This window comes from Megalopta genalis, chromosome 12 (assembly GCF_051020955.1).
Source record: "Megalopta genalis isolate 19385.01 chromosome 12, iyMegGena1_principal, whole genome shotgun sequence".
Lineage (NCBI taxonomy): Eukaryota > Metazoa > Arthropoda > Insecta > Hymenoptera > Halictidae > Megalopta > Megalopta genalis.
Genome location: NC_135024.1, coordinates 11,780,675 through 11,806,400, shown reverse-complemented (window position 1 = coordinate 11,806,400; position 25,726 = coordinate 11,780,675). Strand labels below are relative to the sequence as shown.

At 32.3% G+C, this 25,726-nt stretch overlaps 1 protein-coding gene across 6 annotated transcripts in view; it reads right to left on the bottom strand.

Moving 5' to 3' along the window:
* LOC117222967 (opioid-binding protein/cell adhesion molecule) overlaps positions 1-25,726 on the bottom strand; it is a 727,814-nt gene that overhangs the window by 182,865 nt on the left and 519,223 nt on the right. Inside the window, exon 1 of one of the 6 annotated variants that reach the window (XM_076525594.1) lies at positions 15,989-16,146. The exons of the other annotated variants lie outside the window; for them this stretch is intronic. The gene's annotated coding sequence lies outside the window, so the exon portion shown is untranslated. Of the gene's footprint in view, positions 1-15,988; positions 16,147-25,726 lie in introns of those variants that run through there. 6 annotated transcript variants of the gene reach the window in all.

Here is a 25,726-nt window from a genome sequence, read left to right as displayed (position 1 = left end):
TAAAAAAGTAAAGATGCATGTTCTGATTTACCATTGATTTTCTATCCGTATTTTAACGTGCTGCGTTATATTAAATTCATTTACAAAAAGCTGTATTTATCCCAGAAGCCTTAGCACTTTATGTTAAATTTTTCTTCACGGTCAGGAAGATCAATTTTCTGTCGGCAGAATATTTTAAAGAATTAGTTGGAGGCATATTTTTTATACTGGCGCGTGCAGCTGATGAAGGAAAAACGATTTCATACGATGCCTTCATTGACTTATTCCTCGCGACAAAATTCCTTCAATGTATATGCCGTTATCGATTCTGAAAATTGTAACCAATGTGGTCTCGATATCCGAGGCTGGTCTATAAACTAATTAAAATGCTGAAATATTGAACATGCGTGCGGTTTCGCTGGCTTGGACGTAGGAAGACTGCTATCATCAGTGTACATGAGAGAACCATTTCAATACGTATTTTCTAATTTCTTGCAGCGATTTCGATGAGAATGTGTAAAAATATATACTCGTTAAGGAGATTTGAAATGTTTATTGTACGACATTATACATATATATATAATTTCGATATTGTCCGATATTGTCGGTTCCAAGCTCTCAGGTAGGATTGTGTTAATTCAATTACATTGTAATTTAATTTCGCAATTTAATTACATTACATTTCTATTAGACAGTAATTCAATTATTGCAATCATCAGTGTAATTGAAATACAATGCAATTGAAATACAATTTAATTGTAACGAAATGTAATCGATATACAGCCTAATATTTTGAAGAAGTTATACATTTTTACGTTTTTTCTTTCGTATACTGATTTCTTGTCTCTTCTGCATATTTTCTTCTCTTATTACCTATTAATTTATTATTTTTTAATTCGTAATTTAATTCAATTACATCGTAACTCGTAATTATTGTAATTTGATGATTTAGAGTATATTATAATCAATTGTACTGCAATTAAAATTACTAATTATTATTGTAATTTGATTGAATGGAAATCTGAATTACAAATTACAATGTGATCTGAATATAATGTCATTGAATTATTTTGTAATTATAGCTCCTCGGGTAATTCAATTGTAATTCTGCACAACTCTGTTCTCAGGTGACAAATCCACCAAATATGCCATAAGCATTTGCAAGTTCAGCTTATTAATTTAGTAACATTTATGATTATTAACACAAAATATTCAGAGCAATACTGAGATATACAATATTCGTGTGGTCATCGCTTTTTAGAAAAAGTAAACAATATCATAATATATCTGAATATGTAATTCCAAATAAACTTCTCTCGTACCACTGTTTATGTTTTACCGAAACGCGCCAGTTTCTCTTTAAAACTGTATTTAAATCGTCGTAAATTGAAGAAATATTCAGATATCGATTTAGATAATGTCTCACCTTATGCATACCAATAACATTGATACGGTTAGGTGCTTTAAAGTCTCGTGTCAGAGAAGATTATCCTGAATCCTTTAACGGCTACTCGACGAATGTAGTATCGTAACCGACAGCATGATAGCGGAAACGAGATCTAGTTAGTTTACGCTCATGTTACGAGCAACGATAACCCATACACACCATAAACGATAGCCGGAGAGACAATTCGATGACCACCTGAAGCTCTTCCCACATTCCTGTGAAAAGACATAGTATAATAAAAATAATAACGATGAAAACTAATATGACAGTGGATGTATCCGTCAATATTAAACTTATACTAGACTGCGAGCTACTTATGCACGATAAATATGTAAAGTGCATGCGACTTTTATGCACCTAAAGTGTGTAAAATAAGCATGCAAATATACAAAATATGGGCGAGAATATGTAAATATGCACTATATTATGTATATTAAGTGTTAAGTCGAATATTAAGGGGCGAGACTCGTGTGATGCGCTCAAACGGGAGGTGATATTTGGTAATTTTTTTGTATAACATAAGATGATGAAATTTTCATGAAATTTATCGCCACTTGGCACACATATTCTTTAATGTTTCAAGATACAAAATTTTTTTTTGTGACATTATATCGACTTTTAATGCAATAGTACATCTTATTCCTTATGGACCTTTCCGCCGACGGAGATTTTAATTTTATTAAATTAATTTCATTAAAAGTCAATACACTGTAACGAACAAAAATATTTTGTATCTTGAAATGTTAAGGAATATATGTGCCACGTGGCGATAAATTGCATCAAGGTCTTATGTTATCAAAAATCTATCCCCCTCAGGTATCAACAAACGTTTTAGTTATTCTGATGTACTATACTTCGAATTATAGTATATTATACGTGTTCTTTTCTGAGGTTAATAGCGCGTTAGTTAGTGACATTCATTAGTAAAATTAATTCGTCAACAAAAATTTAATCAAGCACAGTTGTGGCACTTGCATCGAACTAATTGTGATTTTTGATCGTACTTTACTCTTTTATTGCATGCTCTTAATACTTTCTTCATTATTTTAATAAATGATGAAATTGGGGTCGTTTTCAATCCAGCTTTTGATTAATGAAATTCCACATTTCCGAACTTTTGGCATTTCAGAAATATCGAAATGCACCCGCACTGATAGCTACACGCAATATTCAATTACCAATTAAATGTTTTGAAAATATGGTTTGCTGTGGTGTATATTCAGCAATATATTATATGTATAATTACTACCAACACTATCGGGGGTTATGGGACAAGTGCTGACTGATAGATTAAATTAACTAAGATAGATGATTCAAATGAGCATGATATATGCAATGAATGTACGCGGAAAATGATATATGCAATGAAATATATTTTTGTAACCACTTAATTAATCATCGCATGTTTTGTCCAAACTCCATTGATCTATCTATTTTATAAAAATATATGCATTTCCATAAGTAGTAGCTTATGCTGAGGACAGCTACAATTACGAAACAAAACAAAGTTAAAAATACCAATCCAATTTTGAAAAGTTGTATTATAGATATATAGTTGTATAAAGAGTATTCACGCTTCGATTTTTATGAAACTCGACAGGTGTTGAGAACAGATGAAAGTACTGGTCACACGTATTTTTCAACACCATTGTAACGATATAAAGCGTAAATTCTGCCATGGCAAGAACGGAGAACTTTTTATTTTTACGACATAACGCCTAAACGAGGTATGGTAGAATGACAATTCAAAAGGAAAAAGTTGTACGCGAATACAGTAAATTCTCTCCAATTGTCTTTCAGCTTGTAAACAAAAATGGACAATTTAGGAAGATGAGATATGATTATTCGAACATCCCGGTTCTTCCCAAATTGTCCATTTTTATTTACAAGCTAACGAACTATTGGAGAGAATTTACTGTACTGGTAACAGTACCATAACGGAGAACGAAAATAGTTTACAGAGACGAAGCTAAAAAGAAAACACATAGTAATCTGAAAAGTACACAATAATTCGGTTATGAAGTAAAATGATTGGCGATAACTCCGTCATTCTTATCAAACGTAATTCGTCATTCTTATAAATCCCAAACGTTATTTTGTTTCTGTCCAGACAGTGTATAGTAAAACTCCACTTATCCGAACTTTATTTATTCGATCGAAATTTTGGGCGATGCTCGTTTTGGTGAACTTTTGCTAAGCTCCTATTATCCGAACTACTGTCGAGCGTTACTCCAATTATGTGAACACTTACAGTGGCCCACAAAAGTGTTCGTACACCTTTTAAATCGCAATATTTTTTTTCAAAACTGGGCTAAATGACTTGATTTTTTTTTAGATGGTAGTCTATTAGACGATGAATGAAATGCTCCTTAAATTTTGTTATTATTTGGAATGACAACAAAATAAAAATCCCTTGTCTTTTAACATTTTTATCTGAGCCTATAACGAAAATTTAAAAAATGTCTTTAATAGACTAGTCCCTCTATTATCTAAAAAAAATTCAAGTCATTTAGTCCAGATTTGAAAAAGATATTGCAGTTTAAAAGGTGTACGAACACTTGGCTGGCCACTATAGGTATCGCGAACGTAAATGAATATAAATTCAGCACATTTTCGTTTGTTTGTTTAGGTAAATCCATTTATTTGAACGCGAACTCAGGAGTTTTGAACGAAAAATTCCAAGTAGTGGGGATAGGCAATGGACTCCTATTATGTGAATTTACGCGATTATGTGAACTGCTTGTCTCCCGCCCGAGTTCATATAAATGGAGTTCTACTGTAATGCGAAAGCAGTTCAATACAAACAATATATTTGAACATTTTGAGAGCATTGCGCTAAATTCGACTGTAAAACCTGCGTTCGCAACGTGCTCCGAATTAATGCAATACCAGAGAAAATCGCTCATCGATAAAGTTTCACGGTTTATGTATATTTCATACGTATTCGCTTCTTGTAACGGCAGACCATTCTAATTTGTCAGAAGTTTGGAAATGCTTTTCCGCAAACGATCAGTCCGGAAATTATGCGTTCAGGTGAACTGAAACGGACGAACGCGCTCGATTTCCTCAGTTGGATTCAAACTTCGTGGCAAATAAATGTGGGAAGTATGCATCGTGAAAAATAGGGCGGGTAGACGGGTGCACGACGAAGACGCTGTTGAAGATGGATGAATCCAGCAAGATGATTTACGGCGCCAAGATAATCTACAAGTGGAAATCCTTCCGCTGATGTTCCATCCGGTACTGCTTAGCGGTAACGTATCGTTCCGCGATTGAAATTAATTACTCGAATAAACCGTATTATTCGGATACCCGAATCACGATAGCGCGAGCCATCTATTTAATCCGGCATCAGCCGCGACAGAAAGTCATTTTTTCATACTGTATTTTATGGCACGTTGCACTAATTATAAAATCATTTTAGCAACTGCTAATCTCCTACATTACATCGGTTTCAAATGATACAAATTAAAGCTAGGATGGAGCGAAAATACTCGAATATCTCGCGGGACTCACTAACGTTAATTATTAATTTCTTTTATTTATAATTAAAGTCCATGGAACCTAAAGTTGTCACTTTGTACGCCGTTCCGTGAAATAAGGTCACATAGTTGAAAAAAGCGTGTATTCAAACGCAATGAAAAGCTTTCGAAATGTTTCTGTAGTATATATTAAAAATTAATTAATTAATGATGAAAGGGTGAACGGTGTAACAAACTAATTTCTTCTCATATTGTTTTAATAGAATATGTTCTTTTTACTTGGCAGTGAATTCAATTCATAATTTAATATAATTATAATAATAGAATATAATTATAAGAATAATAAATTTAAGTAGAATTAATTATTACATCATTGATCATATGGTTCTTTAAAAGATTTTGTTTTAATTTTTAGATTTAAGAAATCTCAGGCTTGATAAACATGGATCTGAAGAAATCGAACGTTTAAAAGATACGTCTCTTAGGTTCGGTAAACGAGAATATATTTTGCAATTGGATTCTTTTAATAAGCGACCGTAAACTTTCTCTAATTTTCCTTTAACTTGTAAATAAAATTGGACAATTTGGGAAGAGGAGATCCGATTATTCGAGCCTCGCGGCTCATTTTTACAGTTGCCGATTGTCAATAATTATAAAAGTGAGGTGCAAGGCTCATATAATCGTATCTCCTCTTCCCAAATTATCCTTTTTTGTTTAGAAGCTGAAGGAAAATTAGAAGAGAATTTACTGTAGTTGGTTAACTTTCAATCTCATGAAATACCTTGGTAAACAGGTGTAACTCTAATTTTAAAAGGTGAACAATTTCTACTTCTAACATGATACGGTTACATAAGAGACATTTTACTCTTCTAGCTTTGGGTATTCAAGCCAACAATCCCATTCGAGCCATCGATTAGCTTGAATAGTTTGTACCTATATTGAGGTAGAATCATTGCACTTGACGAGCTTGTTGGCTTCGAGCTCGTTCAAGCCGTTCAAGCTGTTTAAACATGCAAGCCAAATTGTCGAAACAAGGCGGAATGATCGAAATGCGGCGTACGTTGTTGCTAGTTTTGTTTGCTGTGCCTAGGCCTTTTAAGAATAGTATTGTTATTCTTTTAAATAATATTTGTCATTTCTGGACAGTTCTTCACATGCTGTATTTCGTTCACAATTTGTTCCACCTCGTTACAGATTTGTCTTCAATTGACTCACTCACCATTAAGCTCCAAGCGAATGATTCATCTGAATCTAGATAAAAATCGAAGCTAATCGAAGACTTGAATAAGCATGTTGGCTGCGAAAAAGAGTCTTCATCTATACCGGTAAATTTTTACGAATTCGATGATAACCATTATGTGCATGTGAGAAGTCTGTTGTACACATGTGCTGGATACTCGTCAGTCACGACGAACATAAACTTACAGTGGTGTGAATAATTATAGACTCAAAGTAATTTTCACATTTTCTTGCGATATTTAAGCAATTAATAAAAAATTAAAATATACAAATACGTAAAAATGTGTAAGTTAACGTTGAGTTTATAATTACTCGCAGCACTCCCTTATTCCTATATATTTAAAAAGAACTGAACAAAACATTATATTTGTATATTACTATGTCAGAAATAATATAAAATATAAATAAACACAATATTTTGTTAAATTTTTGTTTAGATATCAGTAATAATGTAAAAGTTACTTTGAGTTTACAATTATGCACACTGCTGTATCTCCGTCATTTACTTCCATAATATTTTGAACTTCGATGCAATCCCTTGTGAACGATAGCGCTTCCATTTCTATAGTCCTCACGCGACAAGAAGGCATCTTGATGTTCATATGTGCCCATAATTATGAAAGTGGTCTAAGTCATATATTTCTTGTGTGTGTGTTTCGAGATATTTAATGAATCGCATTTGAATAAATTAAGAAATATTTTTACATTATGCGACATTTTAATTTATAATTTTATTAGTCTTGATTATATATAATGGAAATTTATTATAGATATGAAATTTTGTGTGAATTTCATAGGAAAATGTTGTTTTTAAAGTTTGAATTGACTTAGACCATTTTCAAAATTAACTGAATGTCCTATAATTGACTTAAAGTAATAAAAAATTGTGACTTTTATTTGAGCCGTTTATTTGGAAAGTGGTGTAAGTCCAATGTCATCGAAAGAAATTGTAAGTGGCGTTGCGTGGGGTATTTAGACAATACAAGCTCAGATTCGGCATTTTGAATTTCTTTAAAAAAAAAGAACTTATACCACTTTCAAAATAAACGGTCCATTTGAAACAATAACTTTAACGAAATAATTCATAAACATTTATTAATCATTTTTAAAAAGTAATCCATTTTTATCATAATTTCGAGTTTTTAAGATTTTTAAAATGTTCCTGAAAAACTGGAGGGATGTATGGTAGTAAACACATAAGATCTTTATGTTTTTCTTCCGTTACTGGTCTAGTGGTGTTGTATAATGGAAGTAATTGAATATTTTCGTATATTTTTGGTCTTATGTTTATATAATTTCTTTAAATTGTTGACTTAGACCACTTTCATAATTAACATTAAATGAATTCCGTATAACGTTGTAATTACAACTACTATCTAAAGGTTCATTTTTGACGATATCGTAAAAATTGCATTGAATAAATTTAGTTTAAAATCATGTCGTGTGAAATAAGTGATGAATTCATTTTTTTTTAAATTTTGACTTAGACCACTTTCATAATTATGGGCACATATTCCCCCTCTTCCTGGCTGCCCCACTGCCGCAGCCCGTAAGTGGGGAAATGTTAGCACAAAGGTGCCTTCTTGTCGTATGAGAATTATACCATGGTGAGAGCAAAAGATGATCTCTGGCAGTAATGCGAAGCTGATTAATCAGTATTAACACGTTCCGTGCCGAGCTTTTTTTACTCGAATCTTCACACTTTGATATTTTACTAAAACTTGATGTATTACGTGCAATTATTAATTCTCGTACACATAACAACGTAACAAAAACTTATCAACGCCCATTCTTGCGGTGGAAATTGATTCTTCGGTTCTAAATTTCTTGTAAACAATTTGATCGATGGTACACGTGGCACAGAACGTGTTAATGCGGATCGTGCCTAGTTTCACACATGTTTGCGACTATTTTGCTCTATTGGCTGAAGAGGTCACTCATACTAATCGAATCGAGTGATGAAGAGACGAAGAGAAGGAACGACACGAATGGGGAACGAGCGAGAGATAGTGTGAATCAATGGGTAGTAGTGGTAGTCGATGTGGTGAACAGCGTAGCGTCTAGGGGAGCATTAGAGGTGGAAGTAAGTGGGTCTAACGATGAACTCCTCTTGTCCCTGTATCGTTACCGAAATCATCTTCTAATCTTACCACGGTATCTCAGTCATCAAGAACCACTGTTCTACTCTCTATCCTTTCCACTGTCCTTCTGCTTCATTTTTCCAACCTCTCCGCATTATACAGGGTGTCCCAGGTTTTAATGTTCAAACTTTGTCAGTATATTCTATGGCACAAAGTAAGAAAAATATGTTATGTAAGAAGTTATAACAAAAATTCAGAATAGGATTAATAATGCGTTCAGTGAAATGAAAGAGAATAGAAACGAAATTCGCACGGTCATAAATTCGATCTTCGATCGATGTCAATCATGTATTGTCAACAACGGTAGACATTTCGAAATGTATTAACACGTTCCGTGCCGAGCTTTTTTTACTCGAATCTTCACACTTTGATATTTTACTAAAACTTGATGTATTACGTGCAATTATTAATTCTCGTACACATAACAACGTAACAAAAACTTATCAACGCCCATTCTTGCGGTGGAAATTGATTCTTCGGTTCTAAATTTCTTGTAAACAATTTGTTCAGTTCACGTGGCACGGAACGTGTTAATAAACACAGCTTACATAAACGCACGGCATGTGCTGATCTATTCAAGCCAATGCTCACCGTAACAGCAAGTTGATTACTATTCCTATTCTGAATTTTTGTTATAACTTATTAATAAAGCTCTATATGACCTATGTTTACATAATATTTTTTTCTTACTTCGTGCCATAGAATGCACTGACAAAGTTTGAACATTAATACCTGGGACACCCTGTATAATAACTTCGTTAATATTCGGACACCATTTAAAACGGAATAGCTTTAAAACTAGACTAAATGACTTGAATTTTTACTTTAGACGATAGAGGCTCCAGTCTACTAAACAATGACTATAATTTCTCCGCAAAAAATTCCAAAGGAAATTTTCGAAAAACGCAATTTACATTAGAATAGCCTTTTCGGCCGAAAATTGGGTTCTTGGTAATCTCTGTCAGGCGTTGTGTTATGTTCGTCCTAAATTCTTACGAGAGTATTACTATCAATAAAGCAATAAAAATATAGAGACACAAATAATAATATTAGAACAAATAATGTTATAATTAATATTATTGCAAATTTATTATTGGGCAATTAATATTATTGCAAATACCATATTTCAATGTAAGTGTAAATATTTACGCTTTTGCAGTAAGAGACCTATGAATGAAATCTGGTTTGCTTACAACAAACGTGTCCTAAATTATTCCTCTTAAATATCGATTATCCGCTGAACCTCGATTTATCCGAGTCATTTGTCCCCAGCTTACGCTGGTTAATCAAACTCTCCTACTGTACCATCATGGCCTTGTAGATTATTACCGATATTTAATGAATATCGGAAAAGTATTTTTTTTTTTTAAATACAACTTCGGTAAAAAAAATATACGTTACGATTTTCACAAATATAAAGTAAACGAGTATGGAATTACGATGTTAAGCATCCGATATTAAAAATGTATAGAAAACATCCGATATAGAATGTATTAAATCAAAAACAAACGAAATTACACGCGTAACAGCGTGCACATAGAACGCGCATAATATTGGCACGACCGTAGAAATAAATTACCCCGTGAAAGGCTGGCAGTTGTGTGTGTGTGTTTAATTTATTTTATTTTATTTCATTTCATAAATTATGGAATAAAAATCCTGACAGTTATATAAACATCAAAAACAACGTACCTATTGCAAATATCTCTTATTTTTTCTGCACGAGTATTTACAGCAGAAAAAAATTGATTGGCAGAGAATGCAACAAATAAAATATTCGTGGCAAAGAACCCTATTAATAAATACATTGTCTTAATTATAACAGTGCATACATATTTTCTAGTAGATATCATTTAAATGGAAATTGTTTAAAACAGAAACGTCTCCGATACCAATTGATTTATTCTGATTTTTATTCATTGCTAAAAATTTCACATGGAAGCTATAAAGTTATTCACAATTTTCTAAAGACCGGGAAGACATATTCAGTCGCGAGCAGTAAATTCTCATGAGAGATGTGCGATTTTAAGGGAAGTTTTGAATTCATCTTGGATATTCAGGCCAATTGTAGCGCCGGCTGGTGTGCATGTGGTGTGTGTCATTTATAATATTAACATTTATAATAGAAGAACATTTATATCACTTTCGTACGGTGTCATAATTTAGGCGGATAAAACGAGACAAATCGAAAATCGATAAAAAATCGAAAAGAAGAAAATCACTGTAGTTGACCATGTTAATCGCTCGGAAAATTAACAACAGAAAAGAATAAGAAAAGGAAGATAGAGGAAGTATTTTGAAAAGCATTAATACGGAAGAAAGAGAACCGTGAGATTTGATTATAATGAAGACTACGATATCGATTAAGCGGAAAACAAGCACATCATTTGCTATCAATTTGCTGATGCCAATGAAATGTGGTTTCGATGCACTTCTTGTGGCCTCTGGGCTCATTCAAAATGATATGAATGGAATTCACCCGGCGATTATACGAGCGAAAATTGTTGCAGCTCTCCTAAATCACGATTGCCAGTAACGTGTCCACTATTACTCACAGGTGTGGACAATTGCGATCAAAATAATCTTTCGTATATTTGTCAGTTTCATTAGTCACAGATTAAGTTTAATAAACATTTAATAATCATTTCATTTGGTACATTGATTTTATTACAAATACAGCTGATAGGGTAATGAAGCAAGTTACTGTGGCGTAATCAATTACTGTGCCTTTCATTTATTTTCAAGCATAATTAACTTTATATTTAGCAAATAATACATATATTAAATATTTTTATTTTCAGTCATTTAATTATTTATTCATTAAAATTAAACAACAAGAGACAGAAGTTCTTAAAATAATTCAAAAAAATTATTTCAATTCTTTAATACTGAATCCGTGAAATTTTCTGTAAAGCTTATGAAAAAGCTTTAAAAAATACTGAACGAATGAAGTTCGATATTCGGTAAAATCGATCGTTTCTGGTAAGATATCACAATGTTTATTGTATTGGTGAAACGTAGTAAGATTGCGGAAAAATAAAACTGTGATTAATTATTTGAATATTTGTCTTTAGATTCAATTTCAGTACTCTATCGTTACAAGTTATAAAAGCAGCGGATTGATTGATGGAATCTAAAAATATTTTGTTTTACGTGACTCGAAAGGGTTAATGATTTACTGTTGAAAAATAATGTGAAAGAATCGAAAATTTGATGATACGAGTAATCAAACATCCATTTCTATATCAACAGCACTGAATCCTCGATTATCTGAGCTAGGCAAAGTGACATGAATGTTCAAATGATAGAATAGTTACTTAGTTACAGTACCAGATTACATCTTTATCGATTTTTACAGTAAATTTCTTTGAACAATTTGAATATATTTGGACAATTGGTAATTCTTATATTGAAGGGCTGACGCAATATAATACCGTGTTACACTTCTTTGATAACAAGATTTTCAATTATTTATGTCACTTTTAATACTTTTAATTTTAATGCTTTTAGTAATACCTCTTTGGTTCACTGTAAAGGAGAACCAGTAAATTCAGGAGTGTTTGCAAAAATCAAATGATAATTTTGATAATTACAGTACTGTTGTACTGTACTGTTGTATTCTAATTAGTAGACTGCAGATTTTATGCATTTATGACAAAAATTGATAAGTGAAATATAAAATAGTGAAAAAATTGAAGAAGTTAATTTCATTGTTTCGTTTGTTGATTGCCCACGTCTATTAGAGACTCATAGACGTCGTCAATGAGAATGAGTGCACACATTTTCACTAAAATTTCTCACAGAATGTGCTGTACCAATCAGTCTTACTCTACCATTTCTTTTCAAGCATCATTATCAATAAACGCAGTCAGTCGGGAATATTCATCATAATCAAGGCTTCATTTCTTATACGAAATTATTTTAATCAACGCTGAACAGTCCAATCAGTGATTATTTCAGCTGCACGTAACGAATCAATTTTTCGAGCTCTTTCATCAGCGTACAATTCATTTATGAATTTGTAAAATAAAATGTACGCGAATTATACGAGTCTCTATAGATCGACAACCACTTATAAGTTAAACCCTTGAGGGCGATATTAATTAAACAATGTCTGATAAACGGAATAATTGGAATTATCTGATTCAGTTCGTTTTATGTTATAAATAAGTAAATACTTATAAACGGGAGAATAATTAATAATTTGAATATACGAGCATTATTCGGATGACGGCTAAGAAATAAGGATTAACGAATAAAATTTTATGCAACATTATCGAATAAATATCCAATCGAATAGAAGTTGATCGATACAACAATTTATCCGAATAAGATTTTATATGAATAAAAATTCATTTGAATAAGAAGTTATTCGTTATTTGAATAAGAATTTATTTCGACAGGAATTCGATCATTGATTAATTCTTCCATGTTAATTTTTACAAGCTTAAAAATTAATTCTGAAAAGGAAATGAACGTGTCGTGATATTCATGAAAAATAACGTATTTTTTTTTTATTTACTAGTGAGTCCATTTTATTAATTTGGAATAGTTGTCGTATAGCGAATCTTACACAGAACACGTGTGTAGAAGATGAAGTTACTCGGATGAAGGGTAGTACAGTGACGCGTTCATCGTTTTGAAACATGTTATCCCGAGAGTAACGCATTCATAGTAACGACTTTGTTTAGACCGAAACGGTTCGGTTTGTTCGAAACACGTATCTCTATCAATATATCAAATTTCTCGTATAGTTTCGGTTTAAAAAACTTTTTATGACACGTGCACCGTACAATATATTTTGCACAATGTATGTCGTACACGTTTGATTTAACTCTTTACCGTACTTTGACGAGTTTGACTCGTAGCGACGGAGTTTTCCAGGAATAACCTGTTTTAAGTATGAGTGTTTTATCGGATATTTAGTTGGAATAAATACCTTAAAAAATCAATATTCCAATGGTGAGTCTGATCCGTCATCTTAATTTACTTGAATAATTTATATTAATTCCAACTTTGCTTCGCACTTACTGTTTCATTATATATGTACATTAATGAAGTGATCTAATTGGAATCTGTACAGATGTGGTAAAAGTAGGTACTCAAAATGTATTTTATAGCTACCTGTTTGTGAAGATAAAACTCGCTGATATTTTAAAAACAGCATTATCATTCGATGTGCTCTCTTTTGACATTAGTAGTAACATTACAACGACGTAAGAAAAATAAAAATGGTAGTCAGTATAATCTCATAGTATTAGAACGTAATAATCAATTAATTCATTTTACTCGAAGAATCAACACGTGAAATTAAATATTTTAAGGAATATTATGTTTTAAAATATATAATACATTCAAATAAATCACATTTTCCTCATTGTGAGAAACAGAAAGTGTTATTGTTTTAATTATCTTAAGTAACAAATGTAATTATTACGCCACAATGATTCTAACACACTCACACATATAATCTTATTTTATTTCTGTTTAAAAATATCACGGAGTCGTTGGTTTTCCTGTGAAAAGAAAGCTCGGACTGCAAAAGAATTAAGTATGAAATACAATGAATACAAATTTCCTTTATTATGCGAGAATCTTTGTGTGTGTATGCCTGATGAGCAAAGTGAATGAGAAGGGAGAAATGAATTCGAACCTTGACATAACTTTCTCAAGAAATTGTAATAATCAAAAATATCCTAATCATCGCAGCTACGAATAAAACAATACGACAATTGGTTCAAGGCGATGATCATAACATTCTCGCATATCACTGGGAATAAAAATATTCCTCCATCAAGCGGTGAAGATGCGTTATCGTCTCGATATTGAATGTGCTCGTGTTGATTACTGGAAAGCTTTTTCGGGTCTGATCGACCACCTTTTCTATGATGTTCGCGTCACGAAATTGGTGATTGAAAAGCGAAATTTGTGAATGATGATTGGTCGATATTTTTCTGGAGGTAAAGAGGGACGATTTCTCCAGGTTGAATCGCCTGCCAGGTTCTTCGACCCAATTAAGGGTCCAATTTCGTTAAATCGGTCGATTCTGCCGTTAAAGGTGTCTCGCAACGGTCGCGGTTTATGGCAGGACTGTTCAGGGAATTGAACAGTGCCTAACGGTATACCAAAACCTACGAACGCGTTAATTAAGTTTCACTCGAGCTGTTCGCTATTGGAGTAATACATAGATACCGGCTTATCCTGAAAGTGAATAAATCTGCAAGAAGAACAACTGTTCCTTGAAATGATACAGTAATCCACAAGATACCAGTTTACGCTAATACAAACTGATGCAATGAGAAAAATTATTTGATCGATTATTTTATACGAATCACTACGTACATAGTATTACATAGTATTATTATATGTATGTGCACAAGGTGAGTCGGTACGAGAAATCCCACTTGGTACAGGAGTGATTTTCGCATGCAGAAATAAATTGAAAGAGTGGAATAGAATTTCCTCCACATGAGGCTTCATTGTGTATTGGATATCCATAAAAATATGTCGACGTTTGAATAAAACAAGGAAATGAAATATTTAAAAATTTCTCGTACAATGATAGCACATTATGTGCAAATGTTTTAATACTATTTGAGCTCGTTAATTATTTCGAAAATGACGCATAGCTTAATCCCAAAAGAATATTAACGCCAGAAAAAATTCTTGCCGGATGATGCGTGGTCAGATAAATTTTGTAAATATACAATGTATGCCAACAGGTATGCCAACAGAATACATATGTCTAGCTTTCATTTATAATCATCCTTAAAACACATTAATTTATTAGAACCAGATTTGAATTGAGATATTTGGCATTGTTAAAAGAGACTTTAGAAGCGGAATTTGCATAAATATCCTTCAGATTTGCTTTCCTTTATGGATGTCCTGCATTTTGATATCATTTATTACTGCAGTATCATATAATAAATGCTACATACTTCATTCATTCGTAAATTGTAAGTAAATAAAAACGTCCATACATACAAAAGGATGAGGAATATCAAGTCAGACAATCTAGTTACTCGCTTTTTCTATTCTCACAGTGCATTCAGATGAATAAAATAGAACAGTCGGGTTCATTGACGTAGAACAGATGTCAACAATGAAATAAGTTAGTTATATTAATATTATAATTATACAAGTATTGCGGTACTATTTGAGAATTCAAACGATAATTCTTATCAATGATGGAAAACAAAGATTAATCTGTCGATCATTAATTTGTGAATAGGTTTAATCAAGAATATTCTGCGTTTAGTAATAAAAGTGGTCTGAGAGCATTACAAAACCTTGACTTCGTACTGTGAAGAAAAAAGCAAAGTTTTCATCTTTAAATCTCGCGTCACTTGCAGTTTTTATGAAAGTTCATTAGATTTGTCATTGTCGAAAGTGATGGACCTAGAGAACGCAATAAATTCGAAAAATATCGATATGAACAAATTGATTTCTTTGCAAACGAACAACTAATTTAATAACTTAAATTAGTAAGTAATTTAAATAAGTAATTTTTTTAAATAAGTAAATTAAGTAATTTAAATAACAGAGAATAGAAGGTAACTGTCATGGGAATGTGTCGTATCTGTTACTTTCAATTAACACTGACTAATACGTCTGGCCATCATTTACTGTTTCTACTTACGTGGAACGCATAGACGTAGACAGTAATACAAGAATATCCATTTAACTCGGGAACTCACCGGTGCAGCGTGAAAACAAACTCGAGGAGCAACAGCACGACACGTATGTACGTATATACAGATGCAACTATCACAGACTCGAGACCTATACTGACGTCCCACGCAATGGGATATCCTGTGCGGTTCTGTTCTGAATTACTGGCTACGTCAGCAACGTCCTATTGCTCCGACAAACTGTACGTGAATGAAACGGTCAACTAGTTGACTACACAAGACTGCAGTGCAAAAGGTATGCGGCCAACGAGGCTATGGTGTGTTCTGCAAAATATGTTTTCACATATGAACCCTATGCACTCGAGTGCTTGTACTCTGAGGGACCGCAGAAAATAGTTACAAGTTATAACGGTGTCCTTACTTACGAGAAACGTTTGTTAAATAATATGATTTAATTCTAGAAAATTCTAGAACATTTTTATGAATACTGTAATAATGAGAAAAATTTATTTTTAATAGAAAAATAAATTATACAGTCGTTTATCGAAGGAAAAGTTTTTTAATTTCATTAAAAATGAATTATTTGTTAGACAATGTAACACAATGTAACAAAAATTAATTCAGTGATTTCGCTTCTTCTACTGGGAAGAGTGTGGTGCTTCAATTGTGTAATTCTCGTGTTTACATGTGCATTGAAGACGCCGGGAATTAGTTTAACGTAAACTAAGATTCTTAAAATGAATCTTCGGTTCGAATAATAATTAGTTTTTTTCGTGCTTCTTATATTATATCTTAATATTGGTTTCATTGAAACATTTTATTTGACAACAAATTCAGTGGATTTGTAATTTCTATTTTCTGCAGCATATAGTCAATCTAAAAAGTTTGTTTCAACACTATATTTCTGATTTGTGACAAATTTTCAATACTTGAATTGTTATAATTTTGTAAAAGAGTGTAGTACAACATCCAACCAGGACTCATTTTAAAGCTTGGAGCTTCTACTAACGCTGCATATCATTCATTTTCCTGTAACACGTTTTCGCATAATATAACAGAAGGGAAACTGGAGACGTTCTCTTTCTCAAAATGTTACGGATTGAAACGTCTGTAGATTGTACATCGATTCAAGCTTCCCCTTTACAATGACCCCTTCATCTTTGATGTACGATTCTTTTTAGCCGACTGTAAAACGATTGAAAGGAATCGTACATTATGATTTAAAGGGTCATTGCGAAGGTAAATCTTCAATCTTTAAATCCATGGTAGATTTATTCGTGAAAAGCATTTTTAATGATATTGTAACGTCGATATAACGATATTCAAACGTCGACAATTCGTTAAGAATCTGAACTTCAGTACATGAATATTTCTTACCGTGATCGTGTTTTTCATTGTTTTCCCTCTGTACAAGGAACAAATGACTTAAATTTTCGGAGATGTTGGACTGGCTAATTGACTAAATAATATGTAAACAAATTTCTATAGAAATAACAATTAATTGGATTCGCAACGAAAAACAGAAAATTATGCTTTTAAACCTTTTTTTATCTATCTTTATCTTCTAATTATGTATGGAACAATTATTTCATACATTATCTAGTAAACAAATCCTTTTCCAATGTCTGGTCCTATTTTTAAAAAAGTTATTCCCGGTTAAATAATGTTTACATTCAAAAAATTAGAAATAATCAATATAATACATTGTAAAAAAGTAATTACTAAAATGTTAAATATCGGTACATGCAATCGCCAGAAGTATTCTGAACGTGTTCTGCTTCGACCCGATCACGTTTCCTGATATTTTCTGTCTCCCCCAATATTTCAATGTGCATAACTTTTCTTAACTTTCCTCGTATCGTTCTCGTTCTCTAACTTTGTTTCTGGAGGTACCGTTCGAGCTTGGTTAACCTTTGCACACATTTAGCGGTCAAACCGTCACGAACCTTTGCCCACGTACCTTCGGGTATATTTATAGCTTTACCAATTTATCCGAATTTTCCTGAATTTTTTCGCGTTATCGCCACTTCTTCATTTGCTGCCTATCTTCCTCATTTTTCATTACTTTCGTTCTGCCATTAAAACTCACGTTTTCCGCGGGAATTTATACATCAGCCGTCGGTTTAAAAAGTTCTACGAAGCGATGTGTCACGCGCGGAATTCCCATGCGTATAATGTCCCCTGTACATAAATTGGGAAAGAAAGATTATAGTATTCGCTTCAATCACACATGTCTCAGTTTATACCTTATCAAGCCTGATTACATTTCACAATTTATTTAAAGTTATCATAAGTAAACAAATTATCACGTTATCATAATGCGACGGCATCGTGCTAATGGAGTATGATGTCGATAAATGTACTCGAATAGAAACGATTAGTAATGATTGGACTGCAAATCTTTGTGCAAAATAGAAATTTTCTGTATCAATTGCACAAAGCAGAAAACAGGTAGAAAGCTGTTCTTTCGTTCAATAATTTTTATTGACTGAAAATAATATTATGTTACTCATATTTTCATTCCATCTCTTTACCATTTCTTAATTGCGCTTGCTCGATGTCGTAAAAAATAGATTAAATGTCATCAATTCATAAATCGCACAGTCTAATAGTGAATGACAAGAGATTTCTTTTGTATATGAGCCGCTTATTTTGAAAGTGGCATAAGTCACTTTGTTTATAAGCCGAGATATTCAAGGGTTTGCGTTTTAACACGTTTAAAAATATGGATGCTAACTTTCGAGAAGATTTACTTGTATTTGTTATCTCAGGATACTGATATTTTTCTCAGTATAAATAATTTCGTACAAACATTAAAAAATCACCACTTTTCATTACGGTAAAGTGACTTAAGCCACTTTCAAAATAAATAGTTTAGAAAAATGACTGCCATATATTAATTTTGTCCGACGTATTTTACTGAAGTGATGTTTTGAAAGGACAGTGATTTACTAAAATTGTTGAATAAATTACATATATAATAATAATTTATACCATGAACATATTTAATATAAAGGTTTGATTTAAGTATTTTTTATTTTAATATTCATAAAATACAAAAATAATTAGTACATTTTGAAACATAAGTATAAGTAATTTATATGAAAATACATCAGTTCAATTTAATTTTCGTCATCAACAGGAGTGATTAAGTCCTCGGAAACCGTGTTTTGTTTCAAATTTTTAAAATAACTGTGGTATATTGGGGGTATATAATTAAAAGTCCATCACGTCTTTTTATTTTGCTGAAGAAACAGGACGAGATCCAGCGTATAACATAATATAATATATAGTATATATATATTATATAATATAATTTACAAAACTGCACTATTCTTTCGCACTTATAAAAATAAGTCCAGTGATCACAACTTTTTTAAAAGTACTGAAAATAATTCAAAACAATACTTCACACACACTTATCACACGTTTCTATTTCTTTTACACTAAGCCCCGCAATTAATTTCCTGAGTACAGCGACTTACGCCACTTTCAAAATAAACATGTTTGTTATACCGTTAATTAGCAAAACTTCTCTCGAACAAATCTCAATAGTTCCCAACTTATTGATTGCAAATTTTTTTAAAATGTAAAGATACCGTTCAATTGTAATTAGTGTTACCATTAACTCGACTTTTTTGAAAAAGTGACTTGTGCCACTTTCAAAATAAACGGCTCATATGTCTTCTAACTGGTTGGATTATCTGTCTAGTTTCATTTCTAGTGAATTGACGTTGCGATGCACAGAAATTAGTGCCTGAACGCATCCGAGGTTGTAAGACCCGAACTGAGCCGATCGTGGACGCATTTTGATTCCTGTGTCAGCCAAATTAATTTTAGGCAATTGTTATCCGATTGGTGGGGTGGTGGTTGCGCGTACAATTATTGTCATCGCCTGTCCTCGACTGCTGAAGGAAGGTTGACCCTAACGATGGACTTGTTTTCGAATGCGTCTAAAATAAGAGTTCGCGAGACGTGTGATGCGACTCTTTAGACTGGTCAATCACGAGACAATCTGTTCGGTGAGAACCCGTGAAGCTTCTAATGCCTTTTGATGAGTCGTCTCGTTTCTTTTTTCGTCAACCGTCAATAGCCTCGAATGCTGGTACGATTTCGGGAGACCTTTCGGAAGTGTCGAGTTTATGACACGTCACGGCTATTGAGAAAGACGAAACGGAAGGTTGGACATCGAATGATGGCCATCATTCTATTATAATAATATTACATAATATTATATCTATTACATAATATTATATTAACATTTGGCCAAATGTTAATATAATATTATGCCGTCCGCAGATCTTAGATATGATTCTTTTGTTTGACGCCGGCATAATAGCTTGGAAATTTTAGATTTTAAAAGAAATTTCGAAGATGGCGGTAATATAAATTCCTAAAATTAAGATAAGTCATCCAAGAATTTTCGTACTTAATTATTAGTTAAATAAGCACAATGCTATAGTTGGTTTGCTGCCTTTTAACACCCAAGAAATATAGTTCAAACGTTATTTCAGTTCTTTAAAATGGCACCAAAGTGGTACCACCGGCATACAACAGATAGTTTTTGCATGGCACCAGCGCGGTACCACCGGTCGGCATAGTGTTAAAAAGATCTTAATCTCAAAAATAGCCTTTTGTCACATGAACCCTGTCAACAAAGATTCCACGTGTTATGTTCCTGTGCGACGAAACATTCAGCATATAATAATAAACTCGAATTTATTTTACTTGATTTTCTTATACATATTACTATTGTCTTTTTTGCATGCGCACTTATGAAATGTAAAGAATTTTCTGTAAATTACTGAATAATATATTTTTCTAAAGGAAAATGCTGATTTGAAAGTACAATTTCTTAAATGAATTAGAATTGAAATATTATAATATAATATTATAATAGAAAAGAAATATTATAAACTGCGTACTTAATTATCGGTAAACTGTGGATGTTTATGCAAATGAATGTATTTTTATAACACAGCTAGATCAATGGGGCCTGGACAGAATTTTGTCACGATCAAGTGATTCCGAAAATATATCTTTTACTTTGCATACTTTGCGTGTTGCATATCTTTTGTATATTTATGTTTAGAAAATTATTTATTTAATTACTTATTATTTGCAATAATATATTGCACATGCTATTTGCTGTTTACGTTGCACATGTCACGCTCATTTGAAACATCGAATCTCGTTAAATTAATTTAGTCAATTTGCCATCACTTTAGTAATCATAATCAGGTAGTGTCGGTAGTAATTATATATCAATGTAATGCTGAATATATGTATACTACAGCAAACCATGTTTCCAAAACATCGAACTGGCAATTAAATATTATGTGTGGCTATTAGTATTTCGAATTCGAACGGTTCGGCTTTATTATCGACGATAATTTTGTGCGAGTGCGTATCAATATTTGTAATGTCCGAATGTCCGGTGTACAAAATTTTAATCGATTCGTTTTGTCCAAACTCGAAATCGTATAAGAACGCTCGCGCGACGATAGTTTTTTTGTTACACGACATCAAACTGAGCTGATCGAGCTCGATGCTGCTCAGGTGAACGACCGGCAAGAAGTTACGTAAACTGGCCTCGTGTTTATACGGTCACGGTGTATTTGTCACCTGGGCCCATCCTTCCTAATGGAAGGATTAATATCCCAATATCAAACCCGTTACCCATTTTCCATTGTCTCTCGTATAGCATTGTCTCCCGTTCTTATGGCATTGCCCTCGATCACTGTAACGAACGTTCGGTGCTTCCAATATTCAAAAATCCCACTCCTTTTCCTGTCCTATCCGATGGTCTACGACGGTATAAATAGGCCCACGAATCGCGACCACAATAGTTACGCACGCAATATTTATCAGCACTTGCTGCCACATATGAGCCGTTTATTTTAAAAGTGGCATAAGTCACTTTTTCAAAAAAGTCGAGTTAATGGTAACACTAATTACAATTGAACGGTATCTTTTCATTTCAAAAAATATTTGCATTCAATAAGTTGAGAACTATTGAGATTTGTTCGAGAGAACTTTTGCTAACTAACGGTATAACAAACATGTTTATTTTGAAAGTGGCGTAAGTCGCTGTACTCAGGAAATTAATTGCGGGGCTTAGTGTAAAAGAAATAGAAACGTGTAATAAGTGTGTGTGAAGTATTGTTTTGAATTATTTTCAGTATTTTTAAAAAAGTTTTGTGATCACTGGACTTATTTTTATAAGTGCGAAAGAATAGTGCAGTTTTGTAAATTATATTATATAATATATATATTATATATTATATTATGTTATACGCTGGATCTCGTCCTGTTTCTTCAGCAAAATACAAAGACATGATGGACTTTTAATTATATACCCCCAATATACCACAGTTATTTAAAAAGTTTGAAACAAAACACGGTTTCCGAGGACTTAATCACTGCTATTGATGACGAAAATTAAATTGAACTGATGTATTTTCATATAAACTACTTATACTTATGTTTCAAAATGTACTAATTATTTTTGTATTTTATGAATATTAAAATAAAAAATACTTAAATCAAACCTTTATATTAAATATGTTCATGGTATAAATTATTATCATATTTGTAATTTATTCAACAATTTTAGTAAATCACTGTCCTTTCAAAACATCACTTCAGTAGAATACGTCGGACAAAATTAATATATGTCAGTCATTTTTCTAAACTATTTATTTTGAAAGTGGCTTAAGTCACTTTACCGTAATGAAAAGTGGTGATTTTTTAATGTTTATACGAAATTATTTATACTGAGAAAAATATCAGTATCCTGAGATAACAAATACAAGTAAACCTTCTCGAAAGTTAGCATCCATATTTTTAAACGTGTTAAAACGCAAACCCTTAAATATATCGATTTAAAAACAAAATGACTTATGCCACTTTCAAAATAAACGACTCATATGTACTTCTTATCTTAACGTTACAGCCTTGTAACTTTGTTGGATGGCTTGATCATATTCATCACTGTGCGCTTCACAATTCATCTGCATCACATCATGTGCTTCACTTCATACTCATCTCTCTACATTGTGCTCACTTCTATTATTCGGTTACTTTGTTTTCTACTTTTTATCGAATTATTAGGATATGCTTTTGTTTGATTTTTATATAAATAACACATGAAATTTAAAAGAAATATTTGTAATATACGATAATTCGAAGTACATTACATCAACTTGACTGTAAAACGTTTTTTAATATTTAATATTACACTTGAAACTTAATGTAGTCTATTCTTAGTATTGTGCATGTTTACATATTTTCCATGCATATTTTGCATACTTTTTGTGCATAAATGTGTTACATGTATTTTGCATATTTATAGAGCATAAGCGTTGTTCGTTGTCTAATTATATCAGTCAGAATTGGTGGCATAATTTCCTGAGTCGAATCGTATTAATAGAATAAAAAATTGACACGTTTCCATGGAGTAGATAGAATTATATTCAATGTATTATCAGGAATTATTCGTAAAATTTCCGCAAACGAATCAAACACCAGAATTAGTATAAAACGACTACTTCATTAATTTTCAAATCGGTAATAGCGTATCCATAACAGCTCGATAACCAGTAATGCTGTACCTTGAAAAGGTAAAAATACACTAGAAAACAGTAGCACACGTTGGAGAACATAAACGAAACTTTTCAAATGCTTTTTCTTTCGCTTAGATCGAGTATTTCACGAATAGTACGACGAATCACCGTTTTACACAGCATATTATTTTCCATTGAATTTTAATAGTAATATTAGTCGATTGTATCACAAGCGGATCAAAGTGTTTTATCAAACGGGGACAAAATAAAGTAGTGATTTATGTATTATTGCACTGTTTATAACGGCACCGTTTAATATAAATCAGTATGCATGATAGTTTACTGATTTGGTTCTGATCGTAATTCCATTTATTTGACCGGTGCAATCGAATATGTACACGAGAACAGCTACATGTCACGCGCCTCTACTGGCAAAGCACGACCGATACGAAATTTCAGATAGGATCTTTATGGCCGTCGACAACGTTCGCTACCGTAACTCACATGCCATGGAACAGATCTATACCAGGTGATGAAACTAGAATTCGAGATGTTGCGGGGGCTGTGCGATTGATAATGGACCATTCGCAAAACCAGTAAACTAATGTGAACGGTGAACTACTTTACACAGAGAAAAGGTGCTGTGAAAGGGGAATGTATTGAAAGAGACATTGTAGATATCCTGAAGATGGGAGAACTGATCGGGACGAGTGCTTTTTTGTTTTGTAGCGACATTCATGCGTATGCATTTGCTCCGAAATACGAATCCTTATCGTATCAAGCATAGCAGTAGTACGAGATTGAATTTTTTCGGGAAAAATGTTTGGTAAATTCTCGAGATGTTTCCCGAATTATGGTTATTACTAGACTGCGCATACTTATGCAGTTACGGCATGTGCAGATTTTTGGAATGCAAGAACATTTATAAATTAACAAGATCTAATATCATTTTTATTTTCTTCTCACAATAAATAATCTTTTAATTGACGAAGGAAGTTTTTATCTCATTCTGATTTTTTCTAAAATATCGTGTCGAAATGTGAGTTTTCATAAAAATCCGCATGCTAGTTATTACGAAATTCTTTTCTTCTTTTAAAAAAAAGAATTTATTTTTTGTTTTCTTTTTAAAACGAATTTTTTTTACATCTGAATAAGCATTCCTTAAAGATCAATAAAATACACTGTTCGTTATCTTTCCCTTAATTTTATTGTAATTATTAAGTTACGTTCTTATATATAACTTACTTGCTAATTGTCTTTTCAATATTACACTATAATTTTGAATACATACATACCTATTTTGTGTTAAGAAAGTCTTGTTTGTAATATCTTTTTTTCAGTTTCTTTGTGTTAGGGTAAATCAAGTGCAAGATGCGGTGTGAACGAAATAATACAAAAAGTAAGTTCAATAAGATCTATTTAAAAATCTTCTAATATATGAGCCGTTTATTTTGAAAGTGGCATAAGTCACTTTACCGTAATGAAAAGTGGTGATTTTTTAATGTTTATACGAAATTATTTATTCTGAGAAAAATATCAGTATCCTGAGATAACAAATACAAGTAAATCTTCTCGAAAGTTAGCATCCATATTTTTAAACGTGTTAAAACGCAAACCCTTAAATATATCGACTTAAAAACAAAGTGACTTATGCCACTTTTAAAATAAACGGCTCATATCTTTAGTATCTGGTTAGTTGATTAAAAAAGTTATGTTAATTTTTTGCTCTATAACATCGTGTTAGACTTGCTATGAAGATTTAGAACATAATCCACTAAATGTAGATGTTATTCGTGTCCTTTAAATCCAAATCAAATTTTACCCTTGCCATGCAGGTGTTTATTAGAGACAATGAAGTGCTTGTAAATATCAATGTTTCTTTCAATATCAACAATTTATTAAGAGCACAAAATACGCTTAAAAAAATGAAGAAACTAACACTTTGTGTTAACCGATTTCGAAAAAGTTTTCAGTATGCATATAAGTTACCGAGATCGACAAACGCTTTATTTAAATTCTTGGCATAGGCTCAGATAAAAGTTTTTTTGTTTCCTTTTGTCATTCCAAGCAATAGCAACATTAAAAGGAAAACTAATTTAGCCATTTATTAGTATTTATTAGCATTTATTAGTAAAGTATTTAGCCATTATTTTGTCCATTTTTAAAAATGTTGTGCTGTTTTAAACAGTGTCCGAATACTTTTGTCGCCAACTGTACATTTACAGTCGGGCATTTGACT